The 16,563-nt window shown below is 42.9% G+C and overlaps 1 protein-coding gene across 22 annotated transcripts in view; it reads right to left on the reverse strand.

Moving 5' to 3' along the window:
* MYT1L (myelin transcription factor 1 like) overlaps positions 1-16,563 on the reverse strand; it is a 529,284-nt gene that overhangs the window by 466,991 nt on the left and 45,730 nt on the right. For all 22 annotated transcript variants that reach the window (XM_073022747.1, XM_073022736.1, XM_038006505.2 and 19 more), the window contains one exon: positions 16,157-16,256. The gene's annotated coding sequence lies outside the window, so the exon portion shown is untranslated. The remainder of the gene's footprint in view (positions 1-16,156; positions 16,257-16,563) is intronic.

Here is a 16,563-nt window from a genome sequence, read left to right on the forward strand (position 1 = left end):
GCATTTGCATCAGGAGCAGTGGCTGGTTTCACATGATAAGACCTCAATATTTACACAAACTATGCAGTGAGGATGGGAGTGCCTAAGTCCCAAAAGGGCTTTTCTGGGTTTGTCTGGAAGACACAAAGGTCCAAAGTAGCAAAGATATTGATGGGGATGGGGTGGGGTAAGGGACCACAGCATTTCGCAGTGGCTCCATGAGCTACCGTTACCCTGGCTGGAACCAGTTAGGATATTTAGGATGGCATAGGAACAGGGAGTGGGCCAGGGTGTGGTTAAAGGAAGGAGGGAAAATGGTGATATGGTGTGGCTGTGTCCCCACCCAAATCTCATCTTGAATTGTAGCTCCCATCATTCCCACATGTTGCGGGAGGGACCCAGTGGGAGATACTTGAATCATGGGGACGGATTCCCCCATACTGTTCTCATGGTCGTGAATACGTCTCACGAGATCTCACGGTTTTATAAGGGCTTTCTGCTTTTGCTTGCCTTTCCTTCTCTCTTGTGTGCTGCCATATAAGATGTGACTTTGCTTCTCCCTTGCCTTCCACCATGATTGTGAGGCCTCCTACGTGGAGCTGTGAGTCCATTAAACCTCTTTCCTTTATAAATTACCCAGTCTCGAGTGTCTTCGTTAGCAGCACAAGAACAGACTAATACAGCCAGCAAGCCAGGGAGCACATGGAGCGTGCTTCAGCACAGGAGGATGGGTCCTATGGCCATGGTGAACCAGAATGAGCCAGGTGGGGAAACTGAGCCAAGGAAGGAGGCAAATAGAAAGTATGCAGATGCCAAAGGGGCAGGGCCCACCTGCAAGCAGCTGATGTCTGGGCAAATGGTACCCCGAAACACGAAGTCTGAGAAGAGTGTTTGAGAAGAGGAGCAACGGCCCTGCACTAGCTGCTGCCTCACAGATGACACATGGGGCAGGCTTTTGCCTCACAGTCCCCCTTGCCCTCACAGGAGGTTCATGCACAGGGGCCTCGCCCTTACTTCCATGGGGAAACTGAAACTCAGAGAGGTTGAGTGAATTCCAAAGACCCCCAAACAGGTAAAAAGCGGAGCTGAGTGAAACCCACATGAAGGAGTCAAAGTGCACACTTTAGTCTGTTCTAGAAAGAAAATTGGAAGCTGTATAAGAAGCAGATGTGGGGATAGACCATATTGGGGGAAACGAGGAGGATGAAACCTAATAAAGGAATGGACAGAAAAAAATGCCCCAGATGGAAGCAACAGGATTTCCTAAATGGCTGGATTTTAGGAGAAGGGCACAGGGGAGGCCGAGGTTGCCCTGCAGTTCACCTCTTGGTGGGCCGAAGGGGGAAGGTGCAACGCAGCTAGCATGAACTCAGACAAAAGAAGAGACCCAGTGTGGTCAGGGTGTGCTGAGCTCAAGGAGCCCAGGGCATCAAAGGAGAAATATCTGGCAAGGAGGTGCCTGGATTCTGTCAAGCTACAGTCAGGGATGTGAAATTTGGCTGTGAAAATGAGAGTTAAAATCATGGAATGGACACTACTCTTAAGGCAAGTATGTCAAATAAGAAAAAAACCACGGACAGAGGCTTCAGAACCACATCCGAAGCTCCCACATCATTCAAGTTCCTTTAAGGTCATGCATCCAATACCCACTTTGCATGTCTAACTTCAACATTCATTGAAGATTTACTCTCTAATCAGTATTAATAAACGATGAGATTTGGGGAGATAGCAGATGGGAATTCCAAAATGCTAGAAAGAGACTTATAAGATAAGATAGAGTTTAAAACAAGGCCATTTTCCAGTTCCACGCCAGCCCACATCCATTTGATGCATGTATTTGTCGACTTTGGATAGAAGGACTTATTTCCTGAGTCGTAAATAATCAATAAGGTTTTCTGTCATTGTTAACTAGGCATGAGGGCTAATAAAAAGTATGGAAATAATAAAGTAATTTACCTCTATAGTACAGAAATTTACTTTTCACACATTTTACTCTTAAGAATCAGTGAGATGAGTGGCGTCATTCTTTGTAAATTTGCACATCAATATGGGGGAACGTAGTGGAAAAGAGAGAAGACATGTAAAGTAGGAAACAGCTATGATGAAAACGCAAAATATTTTATTTTAAGGTCAATTTTTCCACATTTAGACCACAAATAGCCTATGAAAATTATTCATAAATTTCTTATCCTAAAAATAGTAATATGTATAATAAAAGTTGCTGTTTAACATTAAACAATCAGAAAAAACGTTTGAAAACTTTTTTGTCCTGAGTAATAAACTCACAAATGGAAATCAATGGTAAGAAAGTTCAACTGGAAAACCATGCCAGGAAATCGGCAAGAGGAACTCCCTTTTTCGTTAATTTCCAACATATAACAAGCTGCTCTCACTGGTGTGTGTTTCCGGCTTGGAGATAACCCGCGGCAGTTGTCAACCCTGGGCTGCCTTCCGTTTGCAGAACCTTAACAACATCCCTGCCTCGAAATCAAGAATGATATGTTTAGGGAATTCAAACTCATTTACTTATTAGCCTAAGTAAAATATTAATATGAAGATAAATCTGTAGGGAAGAGGGAAAAACCCCAAATTACCCATTCACAAGGCAAATAGAAATGCCACTTTGATTAACTCGTGTTTTAGTGCACACCTGAGCAGGTGTCTCTTTGCGGACATTATTATATGGTGCACCCAAGCATTTGGGGCAGCGTGTAGATTTGTAGCCGTGTGTCTCTTTCATCAGCCCAGTCTCCTGCGTGTGGGGTGCACACAGGCCTGGGCTGGAGCTCAGTGATCAGGGCCTCCCAAGGCCATCTATCGCTCAACACTTTCTAAATTATCTGGAGGTAAAGGGTGAGGATTTTTAAAGATTCCCACACACTTATTTTAGACTAATTGTTCTATAAGATACCTTACAATGCTTTTTTGAAATGACCATGCCCTTGAATTTATATTAAGGTCAAATTGTTACAGAAGCTTCTGTATTCTCAGACTGTGCGCTTATCTGGACATGGTGGGTTACAAAGAGCTTGTGGCCCTGCTCGGCTGCAGCCCACATTCTGAGCAGCACTGCAATAGCACCTTTCAGTGTCTTTGCTCTCTTACAAAACAGGGGCACACTTCCTATCTCATGAAGGTTGTGAAGGTTACAGGAGGTAACCTGTGCTTTATATGCAGGCAGCTTTCAGGTCATTGCTGCTAGCCTCGTTCCCTTCACTCCCATTCTACTTCTGCCTTGCATTCTCTCCACATGCTCTTCCCTCCAAGCTGCCATAGAGATTCCCAACAGATTCACCTTTGGGAGCCAAGTGCCATCTGCCATCCGTGAGCCCAGTAATCTCCAGTAGCCCCTGGATTTGTGCACCCCGGCAAGTCCTCACAGCTCAGCCTGGTATCAAGGCTCTCACGTCTTGCTTAACATCTTGATCCTTTTCTTCTCTGTAGTGCCTTCTGCCTGAATGTCTTTCCTCCAATCAAGAAGGCAGAATCACTGTGGGTCCATTTGCATAAATTCAATCCTCTTTGATTCTCCCAGCCAGAATTATCTCTTGCTATGCCCAAAGCATACAGTCCTTTATCTCTGCCTCCAAAGCTCTTCGTGACTTCTGATCTAATATTAGAAATCACATATACAACATAGGCACACGGGCTGTGGACTAATGATTGTGTCTCTCCACCGTTCATGTCTTGAGCCCGGATGTGATGGTGTCAGGGGGTGGAGCATGTGGGGAGTCATTAGGTCACGAGGGTGGAGTCTTCATGAAGGGACTGGAGTCCTTTGAAGAAGGAAGAGGAAGAGGGAGGCAGCTCTGCGTCTTCACCTTGTGAGGATGCAGCCAGAGGAGATTGTCTGCAACCCAGGAAGGGAGCCCTCGCCAGATACCAGATGTGGAGACACCTTAATCTGGACTTCCGAGCCTCCAGAACTATGAGAAATGATGCCTGTTGTTTAAGCCGTCTGGTCACTGATGCCTTGTTGCAGCAGCCTGGGCAGCCTCACACAATGTTTGTAGACAGCAATGGACTGAGAGCTGCCTGCATCTGCCTCATCACATTCCTTTAGTTATTAGCTTGGTGTCTTGTACATTCACACGAAATAATTTATCCCCTTTGCAAATCTATCTGTGAGTCTCTACCATGTGCCAGATAGAGGGATGGATGAAGAGGGAGAGAAGGGAATGATCTGTCACTTAATCAGAGGTCTGTTACACTTGAGATTTGCCCAAAAAAATGACACACAAGCAATGAAAAAATTACAGCCAATCTCCCTAATTGGTACTCCATGTATTCAGGGATTCTTTAAGTATAGCCATAAAAGGACATTAAGGACAATACATAATCAAGCGAAAGTAGTTAATAAAGAAAGTACAGCACAGTCTCTGCCTGCCCTGGTGCTCCTGTCCCAGCTCAGTCCAGACGCCGCGCCCCCTCCCAGCCAGTTTGAGGCTGCAGAGATGTCACCGAGAATGAGCCAAGCAGTGCCAAGCATCCTGCTCATCATGACCTTCCTCTTTAAAAATCAGCTGACATTGACTCCTGTTTCATTTCTCTTCCCTTCCTGGTCATGTTGTGGAGTTTATTATGTCAGAATGTACAAACTCCTTACCCGTGTCAAGGAGGTGGCTGCGCGTTCCTCGCTTCCTGCTTCCAGGGAGCACTCCGCAGCCTGTGCTGGCTCGAGAGGTCCCGTGTCTGCACGTGTACACCTGTGGTTATGGTTTCTCACCATGAATCATGTCTGCAGTGAAGGGTCCTGACATCTAGCAAGGAATTGACAAGTGACCCTTTTGTTTTTCTCTGTTTCAACAGTCTGGGCAGGTCACAAATGGACACAATGCCAACAATATGGATTTTTAAATTAGAATTTGAGGAGCTCCCTGCCGACCCCAGGCGTAATAGCTTAGTTATCCACATAGTCCAAGAACACCCACTTGAAGAAGGCTCTATGGAGCTCTCTCGTTTTGTTTATTCCAGTTAATGAAAGACAATTCTTGCATTCTTAAAACAACGTTCACACATGTCAGCCATGATGCGATTGATACAGGATGGCTTACAAAGCTCCCACCCCACTCGAATGGGAGGAATTTATGCTGCAGGTCTCAGTTTGTCTTTAAAGGCAGAAATGTCTTCACGTCTCCTAGAGGGAACTAACAGGAGTTCCCTGTTGGCCAGATGGCCTCTCTGAGCAAAGGTGCTGAGGTCATCTGGTGGTTCTGGGAGTCAGCTGGGGCTGCCATACAAAGTGCCATAGGCCGGGTGTTTAAACAACAGAAATCATTTCCTCACAGTTTTAGAAGGAGGAAGTGCAACATCAAGAAGCCAGAAAGTTTGGTTTCTAGCGAGGGCCTGCGTCCTGGCTGTCAAATGGCCACACTCACCCTGTCCTCACTCTGGCTTCGCTCACAAAAATGCCAGCTCCCTGGACAAGGATGCCATGCCCATGACCTCATTCCACCCCCAACCGCCTGCTTGGGTTTGAGGTTTCAGCGTATGAATTCTGGAGGGACTCAGAGTTCAGCCCATAGCCGCAGTGTTTTTACTAAGTGGGTGGATGAATGGCAGATCTTCAAAGGGAGAATCAGAATTCAAAGAAATTTAGAGGCTGAGAAAAGTGTCTTCGTGATTCATTCTGCCTGTTGATCTTAGGCACTCACAGGCTGCATGGCCGCCTGAACTCTGGGTCCTGGCGAGGCCTCGCCCTACCCAGCACTCCCGCCACCTGCAGTAATGCCCCCCTGCCCTGCCTGAAGCCGAAGATGACAGGCACCCTTATTGCCCAGCTCTCTTCCCAATGCTTGCTGGGTTCCAGCCCTGTCATCGTCCACTCCTGGCACCACCTGACCTCCCACGTTCTCTGGGCCTCTAGGACACCCACGGCAGGCTCTCCCCGGCCTCATCTTCCCCCAGACCTTGCTGGGCCCTGGTGCTCTCAGAGGTGCCACCTGCCTAAGGAGTGGGTGTCTTCCCTTTACTGCTACTTCTCCATCTCATTTCTTTGCTTAAAAATATAATGGTCAGACCCCAAACTATAAGAAAAGAGTAGAAAACAAAACAAACTGGCCTCTCAGGGGAATACACTTTAGTGTGTGCATGTTGGTGAGTTTGGACAGGAACAAAATCAACAGCTTCTGCCTCCCCTCCTTGAGCAACATCATCTCCAGCACAGGCCTCTTCCCTGAACTCCCGAAGCCCAGTTCAACTACGAATTTCTCCATTAGATGAAAAGCAGGCGTCTTGGCTGAACCCGTCTAACCTGATCTCTGGGTGTCCCTCCAAGGGCTTCCCGCCAGTCTTTCTAGTTGAGCAAATGACACTTTCATTCCACTGGCTGCTCAGAGGAGCTCTTGGAAGTCACCCTTGATGCTTCTTTCTCACACCCCGTGACCACTGGGTCAGGAAATCCCGCTGGCCCTGCACCTCCAGCGCTTCCAGGCACCTCCCATCTGCACCCCTGGTGCCCCAGCTCCTTGCCTGTACCCCTGCAGGCCCTGGCTCCCTCCTCTCCACTCTAGCTCCTTCTCCACCTGCAGTGGAGGGATCCTGGGACAGTGTCAGTCCCAGGAGCTCTCAGGGGCCTGTGCCTTCTGGGCCCCTTGCTATCTCTCAGGGAGGCCGAAGCCGGCCTTGTGTCCACATACCCTCAGCGGGCTGTATCCTACCCCTGCCACAATTCTGGACTCTTCCCTGACAATGCTCCTCCTCGTTCCTCTGCTGGGGCACTAATGGCTTATTTAATCTTGCAGGACCTTTTGGGCCTGGTCCTGCCTTCAGCCAGTGAGAAAAACACTAAATAGTGAGTGAGAAGAAAAACAAAATGAGTAAGAACAGGGATTTTCCTTAAGGATTAAAACACATCTAGAAATGACCCCTGATAAATGAGACATTTGGAAACAACAGAGACCAATACGGGAAGTGGGTGCCAGGGAGCAGTCTCAAATCCCATCATGTTCCTGTAGGATTGGGGCTATAGTTTTGGTAGCTTTTTAAATGGATCATGCCAGGAAGATTTAAACGTTCTACCTCCTCAGATAGGAATCCTCCTAAGGACCAGTCTTTGGCCTGATCGCCCAGCCAGAGCCAGTGTCTGGAGGGGGTGGGAAGCCCTTTGGAGCATAGCGCAGTCAGGGCCTGTAGGCAGTGCCTGGACCTGCAGTGAGTGTCAGAGGCAGCTGCCCCAGGGCAGGGGGGCTGTGCACAGGGCCACACGCCTCAGAGTGGCTGCAGCAGCAGGCAGTAGTCAGCTGTGACGGCTGCAGTGCTGCACATCTGAGAGGTTACTAAGGAGGGAATTTGGGTTACAAGAAGGAAACACACCGGAAAAGTCAATTGCCATTTGCAGGTCTGAAGGTGAGGCAGTAACGTAAACGTGTTGCTTTTATCCACCTACATAAAACATTACTGTGGGTGAAATTAGAATTTGTATTCTTTTTGGTATTTTAAAATATTTTGTCTCCATTATTAAAATTAAAAAAAATGCTATAAAGATCTTACAGAACACTAACAAAATACTTTTCAAATGAGCATAGAGAACTGATACCCAATTATCTATATGATACATTTGTACAAAAAGAAACAAAAAGGAGAAAGGTAGGCGCAAAGAAGGAAGGAAAGGCATCATAGAGAAATTATAATTAACAATAATTACTACATGTTTCAAAATAGCTAGAAAAAAAGAATTGTAGTGTTCCTAACACAGAAAAGAGAAATATTTGAGGTGATGGTTAACTAATATCCTGATATGATCATTACACATTGTGTACATGTATTAAAACATCACATGTAATGTACATGCATGAAAACATCACATGTAACGTACACGCATGAAAACATCACATGTAACGTGCATGCATGAAAGCATCACAAGTAACGTACATGTAGGAAAACATCACATGTAACGTACACGTATGAAAACGTCATGTGTAATGTACATGTATGAAAACATCACACATAACTCCACAATATTTACGACTATTACATATCAATTGAAACTTTTGAAAAGAAAGAAAGGGAAGGATAGAAGGAAGGAAGGAAGGAAGGGAGGGAGGGAGGGTGGGATGGAAAGAGGGAAGGGAAGGAGGGAGGGGAGGGAGTGCATTCAAAGCACTCAAATGTCACTGGAATTTACTTACAACATAAACTGATTTTTTTTCCCTAAAACATTTAGGAAAACAGATAAAGGGACATTCTTAATCACTCATACTATGTGAACACTCTTAGCTTCTCTTACTAGTATTAGAAGCATTTTGTTTCAGGAGATTTGGACTTGTTTTTATCTAAAGCAATTTCTTCGACTAAGGGGAGTAGGCTGAGAAGGAAGAAATAGTGTACTTAAAACATATTTCTAATATAAGCAGTATTAGCTCCAGCTATACAGTTGCAATGAACTATGTTTCTAATAACATCACTTGGCATAGGAATCTTAATTGTAGACCTTGTAAAATGTCTCCTTACACTCACTGTTTCAGAGCACTTTTAAAGCATGCCACGGTAAGATAGAGGAGAAGTGGTGTTGAAGCCCTCCCAAAGCATGGGCAGAGCCTGGCTCAAGCCAGCCTGTAACCTGGTCCAGGGGTCATTCCATGAGACCCCCAGAGCCTCCGCTCGGAGAGCTGTGAGGCTCAGCAAACACGTATTGATCCCTGTGTAGTGCTGTGAGGGGGCTGGAACAAGGAAAGCTGATGGCCACACACCGAGACAAGGGCAGTGTTGCACCTGGAGCATGAGCAGGTGAGGTAGAGTCAGCCAGAGCCTGAGCACTGGCTTGGGGTGGGGATCACAGCTGGAGAGTGCTGGTGGTCGGATGTCACCTTGGGCAGCCATTGAGCCAGGCCTTGGAGGATAAATGGATAGACATGTTTGGAAAGAAATTTCAAGAAAATGTAATAATAAAATGGTTTTTTGTATTTTTTGGTAGAGGCAGGGTTTCACCGTGTTAGCCAGGATGGTCTCGATCTCCTGACCTCATGATCCACCCGCCTCAGCCTCCCAAAGTGCTGGGATTACAGGGGCAGGCCACCGCGCCTGGCCCCGATTGATTCTTGATTTTCCAAAATGCTCAATCTTTACTCATCTTTTCACCCTTCATACCCAAGGGTGATTTGTACAAAGCATTTGCTCAAGCATTTGTACAAAGCATTTACCTTGTGGGAACCACTTCTGTTGCCTCCCATCAAGTAAAGGATGACGGGGTTCCACAGGTGGACCGGCTGTCCCATATGGGAGTGAAGGGAACACAGATTACACACAGGTGCACCATGGCCAGAACGGAGGGAACAGTCAACACCCGCAGTTACATACACACTCGTGTTTCCACAGCCTTCACTGTGTTTATCAGTGAAAGTGGATTCTTTAGAAAATAAAGTTGTCCAGAGTCCCGCAACTCGTTCCTTTCCTATAACAGGGATGAGTTAGAATTTAAATAGTGCGGAAAAGAAAGAATTACAGGATTAAGCAGCTATAAATTACTGCCCTTCAGGTGTTATGTAAAGGTAAACTACAAATGGTCATATAACAATTGTAATTATAGAAAAAAATGGAGTTTTCTAGCCTTTGCAATAGAATAAAAAAAAAAGTAAAATCCATGATACAACCAGTGTTATGGCTAAGCTACCTAATCAATTAGCCTACCCTAATTTGAAGGAAAAAGAACTATAGTCTATTCTATAAAATTTAAAACAATAATGTCTTTGAATATCTTTAGAAATCCATCCAATGTTACAGTGACAGAAAAGTCATTATTAAGTTATTTCTGCTTTTGGTTGCAAAATAGAAAAGGTAATTATTAATTCTAGAATACTTTTCATATACAAAATTAGACTTTTTTTCCTATGTGACAATTATCAATCTAAGAAATTTAAAGCGGAAAGTAAAAACAAATTTTTTACTTTTATGAGTTAATGGTAGTGGCCGTATGTGTGCTATGCACGAGGCACTAATGTGGCCTCCATGTGTTGTGTACGTATGACATGTGACACACAGCAACTCATGTGATCTCCACAATGATTCCAAGAGGTCCTGGCTAGTGTTATCCTCATTTTGCAGAAAATGAAACTGAGAGGCAGAGAGGAAAATTTGCCCTCAGACTTACAGTGGTAGAAAGCTGGATTTCCTGCCAGTATGGTATAGGGATCCCTCTTCTGCCACTGTTACGCAACTTTGCATTTATTGAAGCTTTTAAGTATGGAGAATTTTAAAGAGAACAGTATAATAAGCCCGTATACCCATCATTTACAAAAATGTAGTTTGGCCACTGTCACTTATCTAGACCCCCATTTGATAACCATTTCTATATTATTTTGAAGAAAATTCCAGAAATTATATAATTTTGCCTCCCAGTGTTTCAGTGTGCATATCTAGCATATTAGAACTTTATTTTTAAACACAGGCAGGACACTATTAATATACTTAAATCAACAGTAATTATGTAATATCATGTAGACATTTTAAATAGTCTATGCTTTAAACTTCAGTGGTAAATCTAATGTATAAAGTTATATTTTTCCTGACTATATTTTAATGCCATGTATTTCTTCTTAAGGGAAGCAGTAGGACAGTGGTGAACTATGAAGGGATAAAGTGTCCCCTTGAGCCCAAGGCCACATCACCTAAAGGGGAGATGAACACAACACAGGAACTTACCAAGAACAAAAGGCCCCTCTCTTTCTCTTGTTCTAACTTCTTCACCATGCTCTTCCTTGCCCAGCTCTGGGAGGTACCTGTACTAGGGCTCTGTACTCCCTGCCCCATGAGCCCGTGTCTCTGAGATGCAAGCGGCATCTGGGAGGCCCTGGACCAGCTCTGCTGTTATCTCTTACCCCACACTACTTAAGAGGAGGCTTAAAATTAAAGGAGAGCTCTCCTCAATGGAGCTTTGTTTCAGCTATTTACCACTTCTCAGAGTCTTAACAATTGTGATGCTGTAAGGCCACTATGAAGTTCTGGGTACAGAGGACAAAACTCCCTTGGTTTTATGGTTTAAGATTATATACAGGCTAATAGTATCCACTTTTCCTATATTTCAAGGCTATGTCTGATTGTGATGATAGTTCAAAGTATGGAGGACAATAATGCCTTCTTATATGGCAAAGAATTATTATAATGATTCAGCCATTCAACATGGAAGAGGAAGAAGAAGGAGAAGAAGAAGAGGAGGAGAAGGAGGAAGAGGGAAAGGTGGAGGAGGGAAGGGAAGGGGAGGGGAGGAAAAAGAGAGGTAGAATCCAGGAGGAAGGAAGAAAAAAGCGGAGTAAGAAGAGAGAAACAGGGAGGGAAGGAGGAAGGGAGAGAGAGGAGAGAAGAAGAAAAGAAGGAAGAAAGGAAGAAAGGAAGGAAGGAAGGAGGGAGGGAGGGAGGGAAGGAAGGAAGAAGGAAAGAAGGAAGGAAGGAATCAATATTATTCCTCAAATGTCAACCAACACCTGTTCCATACCCAGGTTGCTTTTCCCTCTCAGTTCAACTTTACCTTCAAGTTTGTTGGCTGGGTAGTTTGGGGTTGAGTGTCAGCCTTCGAGTTATTTCCATTTTGCCATTCTATGTTTATAAGGGTTTTTAATATATGCCCTCAAGTGGGCAACACTGCACACTGGGATTTTCTTTCACTAGCTGCTTATAATCAAAGAATGTAAACTAGGAAAGGTAGGAAGCTCTTGTCAGCAGACAGTACTTATGTGATTTATCTATTTAAGAAGCAGGACAAGTACATGGCATAAAGTCAAGGATGGGGTAAGAGGTAAATGAAATGAAAGCTTTGATATAGAAAAATTATCTGGGATTTCAAATAGATGGATATAAGAAGTAGTAAAATCAGGTATTAGAAAAGGAGGAAATAAAGAAATAAACGATAAGTGTCATCAGTCAGAAAACATTAAAGGAAAAATTAAGAAAACATGTATGAACAACTAAATTCATTTGTGGACTAAAGTAGAAAGTGTTAGATTTTCTGAGAAGTTTTTCTTTCTATAAGGAAGATTTCAAGCATATACTATTCCTACTTATATGATGTCAAATTAGGTCATTTTAGTGAATCCACCACAAAACACTAGACATTGCATACATACCCTGGTTGTATGGTTCACAGCTTTACGCATTGTTGATTTGTTGCTATTGCTTTGTTTTCTTGCATATCAAAGTTGCATTGGTAATAGGCCTCATCTCCAAGACAACCAAGTGAACCAACTCCAAGAAACTATTTGGAGTTAAAAATCTGGAGGAGTAAAGGCGTTCACCTGCCCGTTCTATATAAGACAGAAATCAGGAGCTGAGGCTATGGGGTGCCTTTTAAACCAAACTAAACTTCTTCTATCTGCCTTTGTGCACATTACATAACGCTCTGCCTCAGGTCTCTCATGCTCAAAATGGGGATGATAGTGTTTCCTTCCCTAGTGTTATTTTAAGGAGGAAGTCAGGTAACACACGTCAACTTTGTCGCACAAGGCTGCAGTGCAGAAGTGTGCGCAGGGTGACCATGTGCGTGCAGCATTGCAGCAGGGTTAGACCCCATCAGGAGGTGGAAAGGAAGCTTCAGCCAAACAAACCATAACATGAGAGGCATCCAGAGCCTTGTGATCTAAAGCCCAGAACCCCAAACACAAAATTTCATCATAAAATGTTGTAATTTAAGTCTCCTCAAATATTTCTAATTCCTTCATTTAATTGATGAAGTGGCCGAGGTTTAGAGAAGGCTGGTGGCTTGCTCGGGTGCAGCCATAGGGGACACACTAGGTTTTCCAGCTTTTGATGTGGGTTGTTTTACACCAAATGTACACAACCATGGTGATATGATTTGGCTGGGTCCCCACCCAAATCTCATCTTAAATTGTAGTTCCCATAATCCCCACATGTCATGGGATGGACCTGGTGGGAGGTAACTGAATCACGGGGGTGGTTACCCCATGCTGTTCTCATGTTAGTGAGTAAATTCTCACGGTATCTGATGGTTTTATTAGGGGCTTTTCCCCCTTTGCTCAGCACTTCTCCTTCCTGTGAAGAAGATGCCTTTCTTCGGCTTTGCCTTCTGCCATGATTGTAAGTTTCCTAAGGCCTCCCCAGCCATGCATAACTGTGAGTCAACTAAACCTCTTTTCTTTATAAAGTATCGGGTATTTCTTCATGGCAGTGTGAGAATGAACTAATACACGTGGTATGATTTTTCATGTCATAACTAGTAATAGTGTGGGACAAATGACTTTTGCTTTCTTTTTAATAAAATTGTTGGTAATATGTACAGAAGTGGGAGGAGTAAATGCCTGTGTCTTCCTGATTGATTATAAAATTCTTTCCAACTAGCTCGTGCAAGTGGTCAACAACTGAGGCCAAAATGTATTGCTTTATAGAGATTTAGCAGACTTATATTAATGATCTAATTTCCTTGAATGGGGTGAACTTGTTAACTTGCATATTTAGAAAAACTATAATCAAATATTGAAAATACTGTCCTAGGAAATAGAAGTTAGCCCATAGAACCTAGAACATGTTCTGAACATAGTAGATCCTTAACATATATCCATTACATTGAATTGAATTAGACGTAGTCTGCATCTCTCCAGAGGCTGAAAGTAAGAACAACAGGTGCCTATTATAAAACTGAATAATATTCAAACCCTTGACACAATCCAACAATGGAATGAGTTGCCTTGTTGAGTTGTAAGCTATCCATTCCTGGAAATATTCAAGAAGCAATAAAAAGGCTTCTTTTTAGGGGTAGGTGGCATGGGGTAGAAATGCTTCTGCAGTGCACTCTGGAGTTTAGTATAACGGACACAATCCTAGCTTTCTTTAGTGGTAGTGGATCTCGAAATTCTCAGAGTTACACATCAGAAACAATAATAGTCACTATATTAAATTGCTCATACTGAGATTTCATTTTTAAAGTAAATATATTATAATACTTTTCATACCGTGTATCAGAGACTCAATAGAAGCGTGGATTCTGCAACTAAAAGGTGGACTTCTAAAAAGCTGGGTCATATTCTATCATTTGCATATCACCACTGCCTCACACAGTGTATTGCACATAGTAGGTACTTCATACATTGATTTTATATACGAACAAAAGAACAAAAAAGTGTCAGATTTTTAGCTGAGTTTATGAGAATTTAGAAGATATTTTGAAATACATTTTTAGCCTTTACAAAACTAAATTTGTGCTATGAGATTAGTTTTTTCGTAAGGTTGAATTTATGACACTTCTATGTGTGATGGCAGACCATTCAAACATTGGATGGTTAGCTGTGTTTTCAATAGCAGAGGACATGCAGTGATATGACCACACATAAAATGCAGCAGGATTGTAAAGATATTGCCCTTCTCAAAAGTATCAAAATGTACATAGTCTTGAATCAAGAAATTCTACTGTGAATTTATCTTAAGAAAATCATTAACAGTGTGAAAGGTTTTAAGTAAAGAATGGTTATTAAAACCGTGTTTATAAGGTAAAATTTAAAAATCCAACTTATGAAATTACAATAGAGAATTGATGAAGTATATTTCAGTATATCCATAATACTGTAGAATTATGTATATCCATATAATCTATTATTCCATAATCCATTATTATGTATACCCATAATAATTGTAGAATGCTAGACAAGGTAACAGAACAAAATAAGGTAACAGAAAAGTAGTTCTTCAGGCTAGGTGCAGTGGTTCACACCTGTAATCCCAGCACTTTGGGAAACCAAGGCGGGCGGATTACTTGAGGTCAGGAGTTCGAGACCAGAATAGAAAAACAGAAAAATTAGCCAGGTGTGGTGGCATGTGCCAGTTACCCTAGCTACTTGGAAGGCTGAGGCAGGAGAATACCTTGAACCTGGAAGGCAGAGGTTGTGGTGAGCCAAGATTGTGCCACTGCACTCCAGCCTGGGTGACAGAGCCAGACTCCACCCCCCCCCCCAAAAAAAGCAGTTTTTCTTACAGAAAGATACATGTGATGCATAAAGGGGAAAAGGAGTAAAGACCAAATGGTAGTTTGACTCACATTAATTTAAAATCTTATTGAAGACTGTCAAAGAAATCAGTCTTGAATTTTAAATCAAGATACTAATGGTAGTTGTCACTGAATTTTTGAATTTCCAGTGCTTTAAAAAATTATATTATCTATTATTCTAATATTTCAATTTTTCTACAATGGACATACGCTAATTATGTAAAGAAAATAGAAGTTTAAAAACTTGGTCTGTCTGGCAGTTTGATGTTAATGCAAAGAATGACATTGAGAGGATAAGTTGCTAAAGATACTGACACCAAAAGTAAGAGAGTACAGAGATGATGCCTTGAAAAGGATAATTTTTGAACAATTAAAAATTAGTTGTGTAGCAAATAGAGGACATTGGGTCCAACAGATTGGTTTATTTCTCAGTCTTGAATTTGTAGCATTTCTCAATTCCACCCACTCTTAATTGGAAGAGAAAGTGAAGGTCATAGAAGCTGAGAGTCTGCCTCAATGTCCCCAGGCAGTCAGGGCTGCCCAGACCTGGAACCTACACGTGGTCAGTCAATGCCACTCTTTCATGCAGCTGAAAATTTACACAATTACATCCAAGATAGATTTCAAATGATTCCCAAAGATGTGCGTCCATGGAAAAAGGAAACTACATCCTCAAAATGGGGCTTTGATTGGCGGTAAGCTCTGAAGTCCATGCACCTCTGGATACCCGTCCGACCTCCCTCTGCCTCAGTTTCCTCGTATCTAAAAGGGATGGTGGCAACTTTCTTACAGGGTACTCAAGGGCTTAAAGAGAGCCAGCCGTGTCTACAATGTGGCCTCACTCAGGCTCAAGTGAAAGAGTAGGAGTGGGAGGATTTTGCAATTCAGAAAACACCACGTAAGTATAACAAGAGAAGAATTAGGAAATTAAACATAACTATATTTTTTGGATCAAATTCTCTGCTTGGTTCAGTTCATTTATGAAATATTTAGATTATAGGCAATGCTCTCCTCAGTATAAGGATATAAGAAAAAGCAATAGTTGATGTATGAATTTAACAAGTATATGTAATTGACTAGATAAGGGCATACAACGGAAGCATGTAAGCATTAAAAACAGCAAGAAATAACTGGTACAAAAGAACCCAATTGCCCGAATTCTGTATCAGTCATTGCCTTGTGAGTTCTGTTTGTTTTCAGGTACCTCCTTTACATTCCTAATACAGTGGTGAAGTCCCATTGCAGTTCACATACCACACGCTATGATTCCTCAAATGTCGACGTGGATTGGACAAAGGTCCAGGCAACAGCCGCACACACCTCGTCCTTGGCTACAGCCTCCGCATGACCCGCCCTGCATGTAAGAGAGGAGGAAGAAACGGTAAATGGAACTGAGACTCTTTTCTCCTGAGTTAATGGGAATGGATAGTTTCCCTACATCTTGGGCTAGTCTCATTAAAGTATTGAAGGCCCTACACACACGTAGAGCCACACTTGCTGAAATTTATCTAAGGAGTGGCCTTAGATAAGTTAGATACACTCCTACTGTTTCTCCTCAAAGTTGTAATTCTTTTTTTTGTTTTGAGATGGAGTCTTGCTGTGTCGCCAGGCTGGAGTGCAGTGGCAGCATCTTGGTTCACTGGAACTTCTGCCTCCTGGAT

The sequence above is a fragment of the Chlorocebus sabaeus genome, chromosome 14, assembly GCF_047675955.1.
Source record: "Chlorocebus sabaeus isolate Y175 chromosome 14, mChlSab1.0.hap1, whole genome shotgun sequence".
Classification (NCBI taxonomy): domain Eukaryota; kingdom Metazoa; phylum Chordata; class Mammalia; order Primates; family Cercopithecidae; genus Chlorocebus; species Chlorocebus sabaeus.